The following is a 22,485-nucleotide window of genomic DNA, read 5'->3' on the forward strand; positions in this document are numbered from 1 at the left end:
AGCCAAAACAACTGAAATCTGGAACTAAACCAATAATGGTACACCCATATTCATAGCAACATTATGCACAGTAGCTAAATAGTGGAAACAAATTATCCATCCACAGATGAATGAATAAGCAAACAGTTAGTGTTTAAGGGTAGTTTATGCTTGGGATTAATAAAAAAGTTCTGAAAACAGTGGTGATGTTGTTCCACATTATTTTTTTAAAATGTTATTTGTGTGTGTGTGTGTGTGTGGCCAGCTCAGCCCACCAGGGGGCGGGGCTGGCTGGCATGTGGTGCTGGGGGATTGAACCGCGGTCCCTGTGCTTTGCGAAGCTTGTTCTAAGTAGGTGCTTTAGACCACTGAGCCATCTCACCAGCCCCATGTTGTTCCACATTTTGAATGTAGCTAATATTATAGAATTATCTATAACAGTTACAGTGTTAAAATTATAGTTTAAATTTTTCATTATATATATTACCACAGTGTATAAAAAAGCACTTTGTGGAAAAAATATATAAAATCTTATAGACAAGAGTGTATTTCTGGCTGGGGAGATAGCTCACCGGCTTAAGCACCTGCCTGGCAAGTGCAAGGACTGGGGTTCAATCTCCAGTACCACATGCTATGCCAGCCCTTGAAACAGGATGTGCCAAGCTAGGCACTGAAACTGGGCATGGTGGCTCATGCCTATAATTCCAGTGCTGGGGAGGCTCAGACAGGAGGATCATTACAAGTCCCAGCTGAGTAGCGAGATCCTGTACCAAGTAAATAAATAAGATTTTTTAAAAAGTGTATTTGTTTCAAAGGAGAGCAACCTTATTCACTATCAACAAATAACAGATGTATTCATTTAGTGTATAGATACTTATTAGCTACACAGTTCAGAAATTTAGTACCTGAATTTCATAGAATAATTAAGAACAACAGTCAGGAAGCACAAAGCAAAAAACACTAGAAAGCCCTGTAATTGCTATGATAGAAATACCTACATAATTATTCTGGCTCTGAGTCTTGTAGACTGCCTACCACAGGGACTGTATCCTTCCAAAGTGTGCCTCATAATAGTGGGACAAGCTATAAGGGCCCTGTCAACACTTTTAGGCTCTTCTATACAAGTAGACATAAAAGATAAAGGTAACCCCCACATTAGCACTCGATTCTTATGCAGAAAAACTGGTACATATTGACAGGATTCTCTTTTGCTAAGTGCTCAGAGACACATTTTTTAAAAACATTCATTCGTGTATTTATTTATTTGGTACTGCATCTCACTACTTGGCTTGGACTAGTAGTGATCCTGTCTCAGTTTCCCCAGCTCTGGAATTACATGCACCACCACCATGACTGGTTTCGGTGGCTGCGTGGCATGCAGTGCCAGGGATCAAACCTAGGTCCTTGAGCCTGCCAGGCAGGCACTTAGACTGCTGAGCTATCTTCCCAGCCCCATAAAGAGACACACATTTTTTAGAAACCAGGAGATAATGTTTTACATTTGCACACGAGTTTCATTCTATTAATAATTCCTCATAAACACCAAAATAGGTCACTAGTTTCTAACTGTTCATCTTTTAGAAGAAAGAGGTAGGTATGAAAGTTAAATGATGAGCTTATTGTCAGCACACTAGAAAGGGTTTATGGCTAATGATGTGAAATGTGCAGGAGAGGTCACTACAACACAGTACCCACCCATCCCACCCCACTAAAAAAATGCAGTCTTTAAAGAAAACAGGAGATAGCTTTACAAGAGTGTTCTACAATTCTGATTCCTTATGGTTAACACATAACCATTCAAATTCTTCATTAGTATATGAGAAAGGTAGACTTTAGAACAAGAGTGTAATGGCTTCCTTGAAAGCAGTCACACATTTCAGTGAAACAAGCATGCTGCTACTGAGTGATGAACCTTAAATACAATAGAAATATAACCTGAGGTATATTGTTTACATTTGCTTTTTTCCTTTTAAGAAGTCCCAGTCTCTGATATGCACATATTTGTTTTCCTCATCTTTCATTAATTTTTTTTTTGTCTTTCTGAGCAATTCTATTTCAATTACTTTCAATCACCCACTTATAGCCTCAGAATCACAACCAAAGAAACTACTCGCCTAGACTTTGGTGTAGATTCTATGCCTTACCCTGCCCTTAGCACTATACTTCTTATGGTGCTCTGCCTTTTTTGTGTACATATCCTGCCCATGGAGCAGAGAAAAGAAGCACAACTCTGCTCTTAAGAGTCTTCAGCACTGATAAAGAACACTACTAAATGTTTGTGAAGATGATGGATATATTCTTTATGACATCAGACAGACATATGGAAGGTGAGTGTTTGTTATAGAAAGCTCCTCATCTTCAACCTAGCCTCATTTCTATTCCAAACAATTGATAAATCTTAATCAGCAACTTCAGATTGAGACAATCGAGCATATGTAAAACATACAGGACAGAGGCAGGCACATTAAATCAGCAAATTCTAGTTTTCCTCTTAACTTAAGCCAGCTAATATTTAAAGGTTTCAGTAAACTGTTATTAGGGTCAGAGATTTCTAATCATAAAACATAAAAGGTGCAATACCTGAATCATTTTCTAGACCAACTCCTTACATGCCAGCACTAATGCTTTTAATATATTGCTGCCAGGAAGTCACCCCCTGGTCTAAGAAGCCAAGTGGCTCACCTGTGGGCAAGGGGCAAGACTGAGGTAACTTGAGCAGAAACAACCTGCTTTCCAAATTGTAATAACAGACTGGAAAAGCACAAACTTACACACACATCTAACCTAAGAACTTTTAGCCATTTGAAAGCTATTAGCAAGAATCCCATTCCAAGCAAGTGTCTTTCCTCCACCCTTATCCCTACATCTAAAAATAAAATTGAACGCTACAGCCACATATTTTGTTCAATTCAGCCAAGAGCTCAAAAAAACCCCTCAAGCCCTACTGTCATTGGATCAGTCAGCTGTATACTGTGAGTCAGCACTTCTTCACATTTCTGGAAATTCCTTACTAGCAACATGATCTACAACAGGAAGCCAACTTTCCATTCAATGTATAACAGGAAGTATCCACATGGATTTACCTAAATTGGAAAACTTGTTAATGTAACTGTTGCTATCAAAACAAGCAAAAAGCTATTGAAAGTCCCAAATTAAAAAAAGATTATATTTTAATTTTAAAATACAGACACACAAATTGTGATGAGCTAAACCAGTACAACAAATTCAAACAAAAGTATTGCAGGGGATAGGAGACAAGAAAAACACAAGTTAAGTTTAAAATTTAACTTAATTACTGTTCTTTTTTTTTGTTGTGCACATTATTACAGTTATTTGACTTTGGCAAAACCTACATTTGTTCTATTAAGAATCTGCTAAGTTTTGTTTTCAATATCTGGCTTGAGCAGTAACGAACAGAAATATTCTATAATGTAAATATTTTGAGAAAAAACATTCTTCAGCAGATGCTAAAATAGTGTTTATCTTACTCAGTAAATGGCTTGGATTTATTTGAACAGAAGAAAATACATTACTGGATCACAGTGATTTTAGAGTCAGAAGTGACTTTTCAAGAGGTGAATAGACTTTCAAGCAGCCTGTACATTAATTTCAGGGACAATAAATGAATGTCTTCATTTTTCACTGCTTTCAAAGAGCTGCTTTCAAAGTGTCATCTGTATGAAGATTTTTTCCTTAAAATTTTTAAAGATTTATGTTCAGTGAAAAGCCAAACAGCTTAGCTATTATAGTCATTAATAAATGTATTTAGAATTCGTGCAGCATCAGAATGCAAGACATCTGGTTCTAATTTCAATTTTGGCCCAGAATAAAAGTGCCTCCCCCACAATACTTTGATTATAAACTGTTCTTTTCCTCCTTTTTTTCTTCATTGGAAGCTGTTGTCCTTCGTTTTTTGCTGGAAGCCACCTGACCACTGCCAGGAAGAGGAATTCAAAATATTCCCAGGAGCGGCTGTGACGTCAGCACTGCATTCCATCACTCCGCAGTCTGGGCTGTCGGGAAGCTCCAGCCTCCAGCGAAACCCCAGGAAGAGATAGCAGCGGAGGGCTGCACTAAATCACACTAAGAACTCCTTCATGTTGTGCTTTAAAGATGAATAGTGTCTTTAGAAAAACAGGGAGTGGGGAGGGAAAAAAATAGAGATGGCTTTTTAAGCTGAATTTATTGTTAGCCTTCAAAAGAGAACAACTTTTTTGTTTGTGTTTTCTTTGGGGGAAGAAGGAAGAAAGGTGATTTGTAATGACCCAGTAGACATAGGCACTGGTGTGTAGGCAAGGGTGAGAACAACAAAAGAGTTTGGGCTTCAAAGAGCAGACCTTCCACCAGTAAACCATCCTAAAGCCTAGTCTCAAAATCCCCAAGAAAAAGACAAATATTCCATTCAAGCACACTTTAGAAATGCTAAAAAAAAGTAGTGAATGCATCTCCTCTAGTAAGAAATAATGCAGAGATGGAAAAGTTTACATATAGTTGGCATATAGCATTTGGCCAATAATTATATTTCTGATTAATAATGAGACTGCAAAAATCCAATTCTATCTATATCACAAGGTTATCAGAAAATAAGAAGATAGTTAAGAAAGCACTCTGTGCTCTTCTGCTTCAGTCCGCCATCGAGTGCGTGCTCTCGCCTCCTACCCGCACCATGTCTTCTCACAAGACTTTCAGAATCAAACGATTCCTGGCTAAGAAGTAAAAGCAGAATCGCCCCATTCCTCAGTGGATTCGTATGAAGACAGGTAATAAAATCAGGTACAACTCCAAGAGGAGACACTGGAGGAGGACCAAGCTAGGACTGTAAAGCGTTGCACATGAGCGGCAGCACATTTACCCTCTGGGAGGTCACAAGACGATGTCATCTTTTAATCATGGTCAAGACAATACTGAATAAAGTTTTAAAAATAACCATTGCCCGGACAGTAGAATATACTTAAAAAAAAAAAAAAAAGAAAGAAAGCACTCTGTAATGTTGTAATACACTTGCCTTTCTCAGGTGTTGTAGTATGTTACTAGTGAAAAACATCTGAAGTATAAAATTGAGAATTCATAAGTTGCCAATATGTGCATCTGGAAATGACCCTCTCCTAGGTCCCAAAGCAAAAGAACTTAAAGTTTTTATCTTTTTCATAGTATAACAGGACTCTAGATTAAAAATCAGATCTAGATGCCAAAAATGTGCTGATAAAACCAAGAGGGAGACTCACCTAGTCTCCTGCTCAGCTACCTCTTGCCCACAGCCCCAGAAGGCCAGGTATAGGAAGGTCAGAATCACAGATGTTCTTCAAGGGCTTCCTGACTGCACCAGCTGAGACAGAAGAGCTAAGTGTCCAGAGGCAAGAGGGGAAGAGTGCACATAATAAGCAGGAGGGCTAAAGTAATGGTTTGAGCTATTGGAGTACTTGGTGGTATAGATTTAATGAGGGGATTGTAAGGCCAGAATAGCTGGGCAGCCTGGGAAACTCTAGTAGGTTAAGTGAGAGAAGCTTGATGTGATCAAGCATGACAATGTCAATAGTCTTTCTTGGTCCAGCCAAGTCAGTCGGTGGCCTACAGCCTCTAAAAGAAGGAGAGGCTGGGCCCTTTAAGGAGGAAACCTTCAGTAACATAATCATATAACTTGCCCTTCTACTCTTTGCTAAATGAGGAGAAATGAAAATTATTAGCTCTCTCAAGATTTATTGGATCTTGGGCCAGTCAGATAACTCAGCAGATTAAAGCACTGGGTTAGGCAGATGCAGGGGATGGGAATTTGATCCCTGGGCCTACAGTGTTAGCCCCACCCCTGGTGTGCACTGAGATGGCAATTGAGACTGGGGGTGGTGGCATGGACCTATAATCCCAGTACTTGGGAGACTGTAAACAGGAGGATCACTATGAGTCTGATCTATATTGTGAGACCCTGTAGGCCTTGTAATAAGTACATAAAAAATAAAAATGAAAATAAAGATTTATTGAATCTCATCCCTGAGCTGATGCTGATCCTTGAGAACTCCATACTTATATGTCCTGTTAGTCAGTGGAAGGATTCAGAAGTGCCAAACACAAATCAAGCCTCCCAATTTCCAGCCCAGAACCTGAGGTACAGGTCAATACTACACAGAATCACAAACAGGCAAAATTTCCACATTTGTATTCTAACCTGTGGACACTAGTGCCCTCTAATCCATAGGGAGGGGCATGTTCTAAGACTCTCATTGGACAGTTGAAATCACATATAATAGGTAACTTATATATATTTTATATATACTATGTTTTTTCTATAAATACATACCTGTGTAAAGTTTATAAACTAGGAACCGTAAGAGACTAGCAACAATTAAAAACAGAATAATGACAACAATATACTGTAGTTAAGTTGTGTGAACGTCCTCTTTTACTATAATTTTCTTATACCATAGGTGTTGGCAACCTCACCAGATTAATTTTTTCATCATCATCATCATTATTGAGAACTTCCACCATGGATTTTTGAATTGCCAGTATCACCACTCAGTACTGTGGTGCTTTGGGGCTATTATCAGGTAAAATAAGGGTTACCTGAACACAAGCATTGCATCACCACAGTTGATCTGATTAAACAAGAAGGCTAGTGACTAACAGGTAAGAAGTGTATACAATGTGCATATGTTGGAGAAAATGACAATTCTTATCCCTGGCATGATAGCACAACACATCATCATGCTTTTCAGAAGAGTGTGCACTTAAAACTTAGGCATTATTTATTTCCAGAATATTTCATTTAATATGTTTGAAGTGCAGTTGATTGAAGGTATCTAAAACTGAATGACTAAACCTTGAATGAGAAGGACCTATTGTAATAAGGATTATCATGATTAGAACTAAAAATTTCCAAAGTTTTCTGCCAAAACAATGAACTGAAAGCAATTAGTTTGTTGCTTCACTTAGGAGAAATCACAAAGATTAATGCCACCATCAGGAACTTGAAAGGTATGGGATAATGACATTTATAAAAATCTTTCAGCATGCATTGGGCCTATGCAGAAGATATAATGATTTTTGAGAATAAAAGTGGTTTACAACAAAGTTATTCAACCAGCAACTCCAACTCCTCATCTGCTACGCAGCTACTGCTTCAACAGTAAGTAAATGTGTATATTTTCCTACCTCAACAGGCAGAGAAAACATGATACCTTTAGGGTTTGTTCTTGTTTTCACACAGGTCTTACTCTGTAGTTCAAGCTGGCTTTGAACTCTCTATGTAGACCAGGTTGGCCTTGCACTAGCAATAACGTTCTTGCCTCAGTCTCCAAAGTGCTGGCATTACAGGTGTGTGCCACCATGCCCAGCAAAACTATGGTACTTTCATCATGAATAATATGTATGTCAACTCCAGTTTTGTGCCATCACTTGGTCCACGGGAACCTTAATCATCTTATTATACTACAGGATGAGAGGGCATCATGCTAATAAGATTTGTTTGCAAGGAGTAATAGATATCTGAGTAAGACAAATATATGCCAGAGGGTAGAATATAAACATTGCAAAAATTCAGAAGCCTGCTCCTTAAGTAAGATTTCTGTTGGACAATGAATTGCAGCATGTTGAGATATCATTTCCAAGGGGGGGGGGGAATCGTACTTTCCTTCACTACCACCAACAAAACAATACAGAACCAAAAGAAAAAAGGCAAAAATGCCTACTAGTTTTTAGAGGCAAGACTTAAGTCTTTTCATTTACTAACCTGCCATATTTACCAAGTAACCTGTATCATTATTAACATTAAGTGGGCAAAGAAAAAGCTCTTCATATAGGCCAATATACAATGCAAGCAACTCAGGCTCTTCGCCCTTGTGACCAGTGGGAATATGTATAGCTGAACAGGATACTCAACATCAAAACAGAAGAGCCAAACCACACTTGGACCAAACTTAGGGCCAGTCTGCCCAGTCAAGAGGAAATGAGGTATAAAACACAGTAATTCTAGGATAGCTGCAATTTCTTAGCTACATGACTGGGAACACTGGGGGCATATATCTGGTCCATCTGAACTCAAAAGCAAAGATGGTTGACAGTAAAAGCCATATTGACTCACAAACAAAATTCAGAAGGATGAGTACAAATGTAGTAGAAAAAAGACTGATGAACTGTCAACAAAACGGTTGGGAAGATATGTGGATACCTATCTTGAAATAACAAAGAAGAATATATATATCCCAACTGATTTTCTACTGGAGAAAGACTCAAAATCAGTCAGACATGATGAATCAATCTATAAATATTTGTATGGCTCTGAACCTCTACACAGAGGAAAGGTGTTTGCCTGATTCCCAGACAGCAAAAGGCTGACCATGCAAACTTCATCACAGCCAACAAGTAATTTTTGCTAAAGTTTTCAGTTTTTACTGGTGAGCTGCTGGAGAAGGAAGAACCCCCACACATACACACACACCACCACCACCACCACACAGGGAGTCTCAGTCTGGAGGAACCTTGGTGCCCGTCTCCAGGATTCTTTCTACACTATGGGTCAGTCAGCCAGCAGGGGAGGAACCCAGGGCAAATCTATCCAAACAAGGAGAAACACCTTCCATGCAAACTCCTAATTTATAATAGGTTCTGTTTTAGAACTATAGACTTTGCTCCTATAGTCTAAAGGACAAAATCAATAGTTATGAAAGTTGGTCAGTTTCTAAAATATACTTATTGCTAATTGTACTGTAGCTAGGTTGTCATATCTTGTTGAAATCAAGTTTCTGCCTTATGTAACAATATTGAGAAGCACTGGGGTAATAATCTCACCATAGCTGTACATAAAAAAGATTGGGGATGGAGCCAAACGTAAACAAACATCTCACTTTCAATTAATTGGAAAGGTAGGATTTTGTGACAGATACAAACCAAGAATCTCCAATACACAGAAGAAATCCATGAAGTACAGACTATTTCTGGAGAGGACTTGATACTAGTGATATAGCTATCTACTATCAAAACTCACAAGGATCACAACAGAAAACAACAAGAAAACCTTTTTGAAATAAAAAATGTCAAAGAAGTAAAATGCAACCTCAAAACACCAGTACACCTAGAACAAGTTCAGAAGGCATCAGCATATAAGAAATTGGAAGTCACACATCTCAGATTTCTGAAATGACAGCAACTGAAGCAAAGAATCAAATTCATGAGGCTATAGAAGAAATCAGATCAGAAATAATCTCACATGTAAAAAAAGAAATGATAGCCATAATGAAAGAATTATTCAATATATCTAAAGACATAGATTAAAAAATAGAGGAACATAGGAAAATGATGGAAGTCTTGAAAGAACAATATAGTAAAAAATTAGAATGCATGAAATATATTGAAAGAGATATCCATGAAATTAAAAACTGCATGGAAAGCTGAAAAATCACTTGAGAGAAACTGAAAACAGATTGTCAGATCTTGAAGACACCACTACATCTAGTGATCATGAAAGGAAATATTAAAAATAAAAAGGAGAGATCCAGAGATCCAGTCCTAGCCCAGGCCCGGGGAGTGTGTGGGAGAGCTTCCGACAACCCTACACCAGTGGGACCAGCTAGTCCAAGCCCAGGCACAGTGTGGGTGAGACCCTCTACCACCCCCTTGGGACCCCACCACCACCACTCCACAGCACCCCACCCCATCCCGCCAGTGAGAATTTCTGCCACGTTCTGGGGATCCCCAGATCCAGTCCTAGCACAGGTCCAATGAGTGTGTGGGAGACCTTTCTCTTCCCCCTACTCCACCTTGTCCCCTCCAGACTCAGCTCAGGCCAGGCATACAGGCCTGAGGTGAAACTCTGCAGCTGCAATCCCTGCAGAGAGAGTAGGGGACAGAACCCAGCTAGTCCGGGAGCAGAACATCTTGCCAGAGGTGCACAACAGGTTCACTCCCAAAGGTGGCAGCAGAAAGAAGCTGAGCACAGCAGCCAGACCAAAGCCAGGCACAACTGGATAAATCCAAACTTTATAGATCTGCACCTGAATTTCAGTAGGTGCTAAGGTTATAACTGCACCAAAGCTCTACAACAAAGGTCAGAAGACAGTACAACACAAAATGACAATGAGAAGGAGCAAAATGCAATCTCAGACCCCAAGCCCACCCATAACAAGTGCAGAGGACATTAACAGAACAAATTTGGAACCACACAGCTGAAATCAATGAATCAAGAGCTTCTGAAACAAAGAAACAACTGCAGAAAGGTATAGAGGAACTCAGATTGGAAATGAAAAAAGAAAGAAATCCTTGAATTAATAGCATCTGCAGTAAAGAATCCAATGCAGAAACATGGAGGAAACCCAATGCCAACCCAGAACAAGTGCAAAGGAAACCAGCTCAGCTCAAATGTATGAATTAAGTGTCGATAGTAAATAAGCAACAGCAGAAAGTCATAGAGGAACTCAGAGCGGAATTCTTTTCTACTAGGTCAGCTCAAATGTATGAATTAATAGTGTCAATAGTATGAATTAATAGTATCAATAGTAAATAAGCAACAGCAGAAAGTTATAGAGAAACTCAGAGCGGAATTCTTTTCTGAAATAAAAAAGAATTCTCAGAACTCATAGCATCTGAAGTAAAGAATCAAATACAGAAACATAGGGAGGAAACCCAATCTGAAAAAAAAACACTGCAGTAAAATAATTTATAACTGCTTCTAAAGAAGACATTGATAAAAAAAAATAGAGGATATTAGAAAAATGACAGATTCCTTGAACGAGCAATACAGGAAAGAAATAGATCGCATGAAGCAGAGTTAAAGAGATATAGAGGAATTTAAAATCTCAATCACAAGCTTACAAAACTGTTTGAGTGAAAGTGAAGACAGAGTTTCAGATCTTGAAGACGCTGGTGCAGCTAGTGAAAAGGTAAGAAAAGATCTCTTAAAAACAACTAGGATGCAGGAAAAAATAATGCATCACTTGCAAGATGATGCAAAGATGAACAATGTGAGACTAATAGCTATCAGTGAGAAAGAAGGAATCAATACTAAGGACACTAAAAAACTATGGGCAGAAGTAATAGCAGAAAACTTCCCAAATATGAGGAAACAATCTGACATTCAGGTAACCGAAGCATACAGAACGCCAAGGAACCACAACCCAATGAAAAACACACCGAGACATATAATAGTCAAGATCCCAGAAATTCAGCACAAGAACAATCTACTGAAAGCCACTAGAGAAAAGAAGCAGATCACATTCAAAGGAAAACCCATGAGAATTACAGCCGACTTCTCTTCACAAACCACGAAGGCAAGAAGAAGAGCATGGAGCAGAGTACTTCAATTCCTCTACGAAAACAAATTCCAGCCAAGACTGCTATACCCTGCAAAACACTCTTAAGTCTGATGGAGAAGTGAAATACTTCTATGACAAAGAACAGCTAAAGAATTTCATGATGACAAAGCCAAGCCTACACAGACTACTAAATGATGTTTTAGAGAGGGACCAAAATGATCAGAACTCCACGCATGAGATCAGAAGCAAACAACTAAATAGGGCAAGCAATTAAACAGGAGAAAAAGGAATAAACGACAGCAGGTAAATAACATGTCGATCATAATTCAATACATCTCAATTCTAACCATCAATGGAAATGGACTCAATTCACCAATTAAGAGAAATAGACTGGCACAGTGGATTAGGAAACAAAATCCAACAATATGCTGTATACAAAAATAAAAAGGAACCTGAAAATAAAAATTCGACAGCTTCAAGATAATGCAAAGAAAAACAATATAAGATAGATGGGCTGGCCAGACAGCTTAGCAGACTAAAGCACCTGCTTAGGCAGGCACAGTCACTGGGATTCAATATCCTGCGTGCCATGCTGGCCCCACCCCTGGGTTGCCCTGAGCTGGTGAATGAGACTGAGTGTGGTGGTGCGTGCCCGTAATCCCAGTACTTGGGAGACTAAAAACAGGAAGATCACTACGAGTCAGATCTGTGTAGTGAGACTTGTAGACCTTGTACTAAATACATTTAAAAAAAGAAAAAAGGACTGATACGTGTCAGCAAAAAAGCAGGAGTCAACACAAATGACATTAAAAACTATGTGCAGAAGTAATAACACAAAACTTCCCAGCCATGAGAAAACAATCTGACATAAAGATAAATGCTGTATATAAAACTCTAATTAGCCATAAATCAAATGCATACCCAGATATGTAACAACCAAAATCCCAGAAATTCAGCACAAGAACAGAGTATTAAAAGCTGTTAGAGAAAAGAAACAGGTTACCTATAAAGGAAAATCCATCAGACTTACAGCACATTTCTCAACACAAACCATCAAGGCAAGAAGAACTTGGAGGCCAGCCAGATAGCTCAGTAGACTAAAGCGCCTACTTAGGCAGAGCGCAGTGGCCAGGGCTCCATCCCATGTGCTGTGCTGGCCCCGGCCCTGGGGTGCACTGAGCTGGTGACTGAGACTGGGCGTGGTGGTGCATGCCTGTAATCCCAGCACTTGGGAGGCTGAAAACAGGAGAATCACTATGAGTCCAACCTACATAGTGAGATCCTGTATATCCTGTACTAAATACATAAAAAATAACAAAAGTAATAAAAAGAAGAGTTTGGAGTGAAGTATTCCAGGTCTTGATAGAAAACAACTTACAATTCTGATTGATGTATCCTGCAAAACTATCTTTCAAAACTAATGGAGAAATAAGATACTTCCACAACACAGAACAACTGCAGAAATTCATGACCACAAAACCAGCCCTACAAAAAGTATTGAAACATTCTAGAAAGACATAAAAATGACCATAATTCCAGGAACAACAATAGAAAGAAACCACCAAGCCAGGCAAGCAATTAAACAGAGAGGAAAAGTAGGTAACCAACAGCAGGAAAATATCTAAACAAAGATAAACCAATACATATCAGCTATAATCACCAATGAAAATAGCCTCAACTCACCAATCAGAAGAAGCAGACCGGCAGAGAGAGTGGATCAAAAAAGAAAATCCAACAATATGACATAGAAAGAAACACATTTAACTCAAAAGGAAATTCATAGAACTGAAAGTAAAACGATGGAAAACAATACTCCATGTACTCAGAAAAAAGCAGGGGTATCCATCCTGTTTGTAGACAATGTGAACTTCAAATGTAAAATGATCGAAAGAGATAAAGAAGGTCACTATATACTTTTTAGGGGAAAACTGCAAGGGGAAGAAATAACATTCATATATGTGTACACACTCAATGTAGGAGTACCTAACTGTAAAAAAAAATTAACAGAAATGAAAAATCAAATATGCAATAGTAACAGGGGAGCTTAACATCCCATTGTCAAGTCACAGACCAGATGGACAAAAAAATCAGCAAAGACGTAACAAAACTGAACCAAACTTGTGCACAAAAGGATTTAGTAGACCTTTTACAGAGTGTTCTACCCAGCATTAGAATACACATTCTTATCAGCTACACATGGAACTTTCTCTAAAATAGACCATACGCTAGCCCAAAGAACATACTTAAGTAAAGGCAAAGGAACTGAAATTATCCAGGGCATATTGTTCTGACTCATAGTGCAATGAAATTGGAAATTATTGACAAAGAAATCACAAAACTTATAAATCCATGGAAATTAAATAGCATACTCCTGAACAAATAATGGGTCACTGATGCAATTAGAGAAATTAAACAATACTTACAGTCAAATGAAAATGTCGGTGCAACTTACCGCAACCTGTCGAACACAATGGAAGCAATCCTCAGAGGGAAATTTATAGTGGTGAATTCTCACGTCAGAAAAACAGAACGAGCACAAATAACCTAATGCTTCATCTTAAGCTTCTAGGGGAAAAAAAAGCAAGTGAAGCATAAAGACCAAAGAATGCAAGAAATTATAAAGATCAGAGCAGAAATTAACACAATAGAGATGACAAAAAATACAAAAACTTAATGAGAGTTGGTTTTTTGAAAGAATAAATATAATTGGTAACCCTCTAAAGAACCTTATCCCAAAATAAGGAAACAAAGACTCAAATTTATGCAATAAAAAACGAAAAGGGTGAAGTCACTGCTGATCTTATAAAATTTAGAAGATCATCAATACCTACTTAGAAAACCTTTACAACTGGGGAGAGGATATGGCTCAGTGGCATAAGTGCCTACCTGGCAAATACAAGGTCTTGTGTTCAATCCCTGGTACAATAAACAAACAAACAAAACCAAAAGAAACCCCTTTACTCTCATAGAATGGAAAAATACAGAAGAAACTGACAGACTGCTAGATACACATGAATTACCAAAGCTGAATCAAAAGGATATAAAATCCTAAATAATCCAATATAAGTCAATGAAATTGAAAATGTAATTACAAATCTACCAACAAAGAAGAGCCCAAGTCCTGAAGAATTCATTGCTGAATTCTACAAGAAATTTAGAGGACATTTAACAGACAAGGAAAACAATACAAAGAAATAATGAATCACAGAGTTGATTCTTTGAAAGAATAAATAAAACTGATAAACTCCTAGCCAACTTCATCAAGGAAGGAAGCAAAAATTCAAATTCATGCAATAAGGAATGAAAAGCACAAAATATTACAAACCCTATAGAAATTCAGAAGCTCATCAATATTTAACTGCAAAATCTTTGCTCTTACAGGAAAACACAGAAGAAATGGACAAAGTTCTAGATACATATGAATTACCAAAGGTAAATCCAGAAAATATAAAAATTCTGAGTAACCCAATATAAGTGAATGAAATTGAAAATGTAATTTAAAAACCTACCAACAAAGAAAAGCACAGGTCCTGATCGATTCATAGCTGAATTCTCCAAGAAATTCAGAGAAGATTTAATGTCAACTCTTCTCCAACTCTTCAATGAAATTGAAAGGGAATTCTCCCAAACTCATTCCTGAAGGCAAGTATCACCCTGTTACTAAAACCAGACAAGCACCAAACCAGAAAAGAGACATACATATTCATCTTCCTAATGAATGCATATGTAAAAATCCTCAATAAAATACTAGCAAACAAAATGCAGCAAATCATGAAGATTATACATCATGACCAAGTAGGATTCGTCTCAGGAATGCAGGGATGTTGAATATATGCAAATCAATAAATATAATATACCTCATTAACAGAACCAAAGGAATAAATTACATGATCATCTCAATAGATGTAGAAAAATATTTTAATAAAGTCCAACACTCATTCATGATAAAAAAAAATACAGAACATTGAAATAGATGCTTTTTATCTCAATCTGATAAAAGCCTGTATGACAAACCAACAGCCAACATCCTACTAAATGGAGAATAACTGAATGCTTTCATTTTAAAATTAGGAACAAGACAAGGATGTCCACTACTACCACTCCTATTCAGTATAGTTCTTGAAACACAGCCTGAGGAAGTAAAAAAGAAAGAGAAATAAAAGGAATAAAGCTAGAAAGGAAGAAGTAAAATTATCATTATTCGCAGATGGCATGATACTTTATGTAGAAGACCTCAAAAATTACATCAAAAGACTTTTAGATTTAACAAGCAAATTTAGCAGCACAGCTTGGTACAAAGTCAATACTTAAAAAATCCATAACATTCCTGTACACAAATAATAAATTTCTCTTTAATAAAGAGAAATTAAGGAAACCACACTTTTCACAATAGCATCCAAAAAACAAAATAGTAATCAACAAATGAAGTAAAAGATATATACAATGAAAATTACAGTACTCTTAAAAAAAAAGATCAAAGAGGATTATAGAAAATGGAAAGATATTCCCTATTCAAGGATAACAAGAACCAACATTGTGAAAATGGATTTACTCCCAAAACTGTGATACAGATTCAATGCAATCCCAATCAAGATATCATTAGTATATTCACAGAAATGCAAAAACATTCCTAAAATTCATCTGGAAACAGAAAAGACCTAGCATAGCAAAGGCAATCCTGGGTAACTAAGAGTAGGCAAGAGGTATCACAATCACTGATTTGAAATTACACTACAAAGCTACTGTGATAAGATCAGCATAGTATTGGCAAAAACCAAACCTGAAGATCAATAGAACAGATTAGAAGATGTAGACACAACTGCAAATACACTCAGCCATTTTATCCTTGACAAAGGGGCCAAACATGTTCACTGGAAGAAAGATAGCCTCTTTAATAAATGGTGCTATAAACACTGGCTATCTCCCTGCCAAAGACTCAAACTAGACCCATCTCTATCAATATGCACTAAAGTCAAAATGGATCAAAGAGCTAAATATTAAAACAGAAACACTAAATCTCCTGGAAGAGAAAGTAGGTAGACATCTTGAAGACACAGGGTAGGCAGAGAGTTTATGCATAAAAACCAAACTGTATAGGAAATACTTCAGGGGCTGGAGAGATGGCTCAGTGGTCTAAAGCACCTACTTAGAACAAGCTTGGCAAAGCATCAGGGACCGCGGTCAATCCCCCAGCACCACATGCCAGCCAGCCCCGCCCCCTGGTGGACTGAGCTGGCCACACACACACACACACCACTCTCTCTCACTCACTCTCTCTCTCTCTCTCTCTAATAAATAAATAAATAAAATTTAAAAAAAAAAAAAGAAATACTTCAAAGAATCAACAACTGGGATCTTATATTACTAAATAGTTTTTACACATAAAAGAAAATCACCAACAGTGTAAAAGAAAGCCCATGAATTGGGAAAACAATTTAACCACCTGTCTCTCAGACAAAAGAATTCTATCTAGAACAAATAAATAATTTAAAAAAAAATCAGGTCCCCCAAATTCAAAGATCCAACCCAAAAATCAGCATCTGAGATAAATATATACTTCTCAGAGGAAGAAATACAAATGGCAAATACATATATGAAAAAAATGTTCAACATCATTGGTCACTGGAGAAATGCAAATTAAAACAACAATGAGATTCTATCTGACCCCAGAAAGAATGGCTTTCATCATGAATTCAACCAATAACAAATGCTGGTAAGACTGTGGAGAAAAAGGAAACCTTCTCCACTTGAGTAAGTTAATCCTTTTAGTATTAGTTGGTGGGAGTGTAGACTGGTACAACTACTGTGGAAGTCAGTGTGGAGATTCATCAGAAATCTAAGATCAGAGGTCCCTTAGGATCCAGCTATTCCCCTTCTGGATATTTTTCCAGAAAAATTAAAAACATATCAGAGAGAAATATGTGTACTGATGTTTAGAAGCAGCTAAATATATATAGCTAAGTCTTGGAAACAATCCAAATGCCCATCAATTGAAGAACAGATTAAAAAGATGTGGTATTTTTATACAATGGACTATTACTCAGCTATAAAGAAAGAAAAACCCAAGGCTTTTTTGGTAATTGCATGCAACTAGAGATGATATCTAAAGGAAATAAACCAGACTTGCCCATGTAAACATTGTACTGTCTCCCTAAAGTAAGAAAATGAAAGAGGAAAAAATATCCAAAAGGTACAATAGATATTGTGAAAGGGAAAGAAATTGCTCAAAAGGAAAGAACAACTGGGATGGGAAAAAGGAGAAAAGAAATAAGGAGGGAGGTGAATATATATACACACAAGATAGTGAATATAATTTTACTACAGATTTCTATTGGTCTATTGAAAGGAACAGTTAATGCCTAATTGTTTAATCAATTTTGCATGCCTGTATCTGGTAATGTAAATAACTACTTTGACGATAACTATATGCAACATATCAACCATTGTTAATTTTCTATCTTCTTGTTTTGAAATTCTGTATACTTTTTATTTATTTTTATTCTCTTTAAAACAAAAAAAAATGCAAAAGAAATATTTGTCTAGCACTTTCAACATTAGTGTAGTTTGTTTAATGATTCATGCTCATAAAACAACCACATAGGCAATAACACTGACAGCTGATCACCATGATTAACCTGTTTATTAATACTAAAAAATATTCACTGCCACATGCAACAATCAATCACAAGGCACCAGCCTGCTACTGTTAATTAATCTCTTAATTACATTTAACTTCTTTTATTAGGATAGTATTAGAATTTATCCTAAGACACTTACTCAGGTTTAGCTTTGCCTTCTCTGCCTGTTTCTGCCAGCAACAAGGTAAGTAGAGTTTCATTACCTTAGGGCCAATGGATCAAGAAATGAGTAGCAACCATTTGTATGGCTTGGAACTCTCAGCAATCCTGTCTCAGCCCCCTGAGTACTGGGATTATGCGCATTTGCCACCACATCCAGCTAGATAATAATGAATTTAAGTCAAACTTTGTTTACTGTACTATCTTTAGCATGTTAGTTTAAATCTGCATAATGTGGAAAAAAATTTTAAATCTCAGGAAACATGTAAACTGTTTTTTGTTTTTCTTTTTTAATGTAGGAAGTCATACAGAAAAAAAAAATCAACCAAACCAAATTAACACAATTGACAAATCACTAGGTGAATAAAAACTGAAGACTCAAATCATAAAAATCATGAATAAAAAAGGGGAGCACTACCATACAAATGAATAGAATTATATGACACATTTTTAAAATAAATGTCACCCAGGGACTGAGGTTCGATTCCCAGCACATGGACCCGCCCCTGGGCTCACTGAGACCATGAATGAGACTGGTCAGGAGTGGTGGTGCACACCTGTAATCCTAGGACTTGGGAGGCTGAAAACAGAGTATCACTACGGGTCCAATCTGTGTAGTGAGACCCCTGTAGAGCCTGTGATAAATACATAAAATAAATAAATAAAATAATGTCAACACCTGTAGGTCAAAAATTTAGAAAACTGAAACATAAAGGACAAATTTCTGAAAGATACAAAGTTCCTAAGGTTACAAGAAACCAAACTGAAGAAAAAAATCTAAACCTATAAAAAATAAAGCAATTGGGTAAGTTAATCCTTTTAGTATCCCTGTGACAAAATACCTGAGAAAGCCTCTCATTGGAGAAAAGGTTTATTTTGGCTTTGGGTTCTAATGCTTCAATCCATTGTCACTTGATTCTACTGTTTCTGGGCCCATAGTAAGGCTGAATGTCATCATGAGGAGTGTGTGACAGCGCAAAGCTGCTGCTCTCATGGTGGCTCAGAAGGAAGTGGATTGTGGGAACAGAGACAAGATACTGTCTTCAAGGTGATCATCCAAAAGACACACACCTTCTAACTAGGACCAACCTCTGTTTCCATCAATCCAAATAATCCATTAAATTATGAACTGATTAACCCATTGATGAGGTTACACCCCTCTTGATTCAGTCACTGTCCAAGGTCCTACATCTGAGCAAAACTGCACTGGAAACCAAGCCTTCAACATATGAGTTTTGAGAGGACATTTCAGATCCAAATTGTAACACTCAGTAATTTAAGAACTTTGCAGGGCCAGCCAAATAAGCAGGCACAGGAGCCGGGTTCAAGCCTGCACCTTGTGCTGGCCCTGCCCCCGGGGCACGCTGAGAAGGTGATTGAGACTGGGCGTGGTGGTGTGTACCTGTAATCTCAGTTCTTGGGAGACTGTAAACAGGTGGATCACTGTGAGTCCAATCTAATAGTGAGACCCTGAATACCCTATATACCCTTCCCTAAAAAAAAAAAAAGAAAAAAACCCACCCCACAAACAAAAGCCCAGAACCAACTTCCTTCACTAATGAATTCTCCCAATGTTTAAAGATACATTTATAATACTACTTTATAAACTCTTCCCAAAAAATAAGAGGAGGAAATACAATTCCAACCAACTTATTCTGTGGTCAGTATTACTTTCATATCAAAACCAAAGGGATCACTAGAAAATTATTGACTAATATCTCTTATGGATAGAGATTTTTAAAAAACGTAAGTAAAACGTGAGTAAAGCAAATACTACTATATATAGAAAGGACCAAATACCATGACTAAATGGGATGTATCCCAGGGATGCTAGGTTGGTTCACCATCTGAAAATCAGTTAACCTAATCTATTAGAACAAAGGATCAAAATAACATAATCATCTAATTAAAATCTAACATGATTTCATAATAAACAGTAAAAATCAATAATACAAAAAAATTTTTCTGAGTCTAATAACAACTATTAAAGTCCTACAAAGAACACAATACTTAACAGTGAATGATTTCCTTAACTATTTTCAAGATTCAAGAAGGCCAAAGATGGCCAATTCTTGCCACTCCTATTCAACATTATCCTGGAGGCTCTAAGTCAGAGAAAATAGGCATAGGGGAAAAGGGCATACAGAAAAAAAGAAAGAAATTAAAACTCAATTAGCAGATGACACAATCTTGTACATCCTAAGAATAGCCTAAAAATCTGATAGAAGCAATAAGTGAGTTTAGCACAATCAATGAAGAAAAATTAATAGTATATATATTATATTGTCCAATGGACAATGTGAAAATAAAATTAAATGCAATTTCCTATCTATTATATCAAAAAATAAAATAGGAGTAAATTTAATAAAGAGCATTAACTTATAGCCTGAAAAGTATAAAACACTATTGAGAAAAGTTAAAGAATATTGATAAATAAGTAGATAATCCATGTTCATACATTAGAATATAATATTCTTAAGATTATAGTGTTCTGTACAACAATCTAAAAACCCAATCTTTACCAAAAATCCACCTGGCCTTTTTGCACCTAATACAAGCTTATCCTAAAATTTATATAGAAATAAGAGACTTACAATATTCAAAGCTAATATCAATAAAAGAACAGGTTGGAATACTCACAATTTCTGATTTCAAAACTTCCTACAAAAATAATAATCAAGACAGAGTGTACTGACCTAGATCAATAGCAGCACTGTGACCAATACATACTGTAAGTCAATGGAAAAGAACTGATAATTTGTATTTATAGTCAACTGATTTTCAAAAGAAGGACCAAGAAAATTCAATATTGAAAGAACAGGGCCAGCCAAATAGCTCAGCAGATTAAAGTGCCTGCAAGCACGTGCAGGGGCCAGGATTCGATCCCCAGGTCTGCTGTCTCAGCTCCACCCCTGGGGAACACTGAGATGAAAATTGAGACTGAGCATGGTGGTGCGAGCCTGTAATGCCAGCTCTTGGGAGACTGTAAGCAGAAGAATCACTACGAGTCCGACCTAGTAGTGAGACCCTGAACATCCTGTAGACACTTCCCTAAAATACACACACATAGACACACACACACACACACACACACACACACAAAGAAAAGAATATTTTAAAAAATGGTGGTATGCCAACTGAATATCCACAGGCAAAAATGATGCACTTATACCCTTTTTTGAGCACATATACAAAAATTCACAAACTTAAAGGCAAGAGCTACAAAAAACTTACCTATACAACATTTAGAAGAAATCAATGCAGAAAATTTCTGTGACACCAATTAGACAATGGTTTCTTAGATATACCAAAAATATATGCAAAATAAAGAAAAAAGACTGATAAAATGAAAACACTTGCATTTCAAAGGACACTACCAGTAAAGTGAAAAGATAACACACAGAATGGGAGAAAATCTTTTAGGTCATATAACTGGTAAGGAACTGTGCCCAGAATAGACAGACAATGCTTATAATTCAATTTAAAAAATAATGAACAAACTAAGAAATGGGAAAAAGTTAGTTGTAGATATTTTTCTAAAGAAGATATACATACACACAGGACTGGCTGAGATAGCTCAGCAGGCAAGCACAGGGACCAGGGTTCAATCCCCAGCACCATATGCCCCATCCTATGCCCCCTCCAACCCCTGCACTGAGCCAGTCACTGAGTCTGAGTGTGATGGCACATGCCTGTAATTCCAATGCTGGGGAGGCTGAAAACAGAAGGATCACCATGAATCCGAGCTGCTCAGTGAGACCCTGGACCAAATAAGACAGACAGACAGACAGACAGACAGACAGACAGACAGACACAGACAGACACAGATACGCGCGCACACACACACACATACACACACACACACACAAACACAGGGACAAAGACAGAGAAAGACAGAGAGAGAGATTCAAATAGGCAAAAAACACTTGGAAATCATCAGTCATTACATAATGATGGCACACACATGTAATCCCACCACTCAAGAAACTGAGGCAGGAGGATTGCAGGTTTGAGCACATCTTGAGCAAGTCAGTGAGATTCTCTCTCCAGGAGGGAACAAAAGGAAAGGGAACGCCGACTTCTGGGAACCCCCAGACCCAGTCCTAGCCCAGATCCAGTGAGTGTGTGGAGAGCTTACTGCTACCCTGTGCCAGCGGGAACAGTCCCAGCCGAGGCGCAGCATGGGCTGGACCCTCTCCCACCCACTCGGGCCACCCCCTACCACTCCGCCATACTTCGCCACCCCTCCCGCCCAGTAGGAATTTCTGCCGACTTCCGGGAACCCCCAGACCCAGTCCTAGCCCAGGTCCACAGCGGGAAGGACCTGAGCACAGCAGCCAGACCTGAGCCAGACGCAGTTGAATAAGTCCAAACTCTGTAGAGCTCCACCTGAACCTCAGTACATATGAAGGTTATAACTACGGCAAACATCTACACCAAAGGGCAGAAGACAGTGCTACACAAAATGA

At 37.7% G+C, this 22,485-nt stretch overlaps 1 protein-coding gene and 1 pseudogene across 1 annotated transcript in view; one reads left to right on the forward strand and one right to left on the reverse strand.

Moving 5' to 3' along the window:
* Window positions 1-22,485, reverse strand: part of Spidr (scaffolding protein involved in DNA repair) — a 380,505-nt gene that overhangs the window by 212,220 nt on the left and 145,800 nt on the right. The window lies entirely within an intron of this gene.
* The window catches only part of LOC105742462, a 31,250-nt pseudogene continuing 13,278 nt past the window's right edge, over window positions 4,514-22,485 (forward strand).

This window comes from Octodon degus, unplaced genomic scaffold (genome assembly GCF_000260255.1).
Source record: "Octodon degus isolate 3935 unplaced genomic scaffold, OctDeg1.0 scaffold00054, whole genome shotgun sequence".
Lineage (NCBI taxonomy): Eukaryota > Metazoa > Chordata > Mammalia > Rodentia > Octodontidae > Octodon > Octodon degus.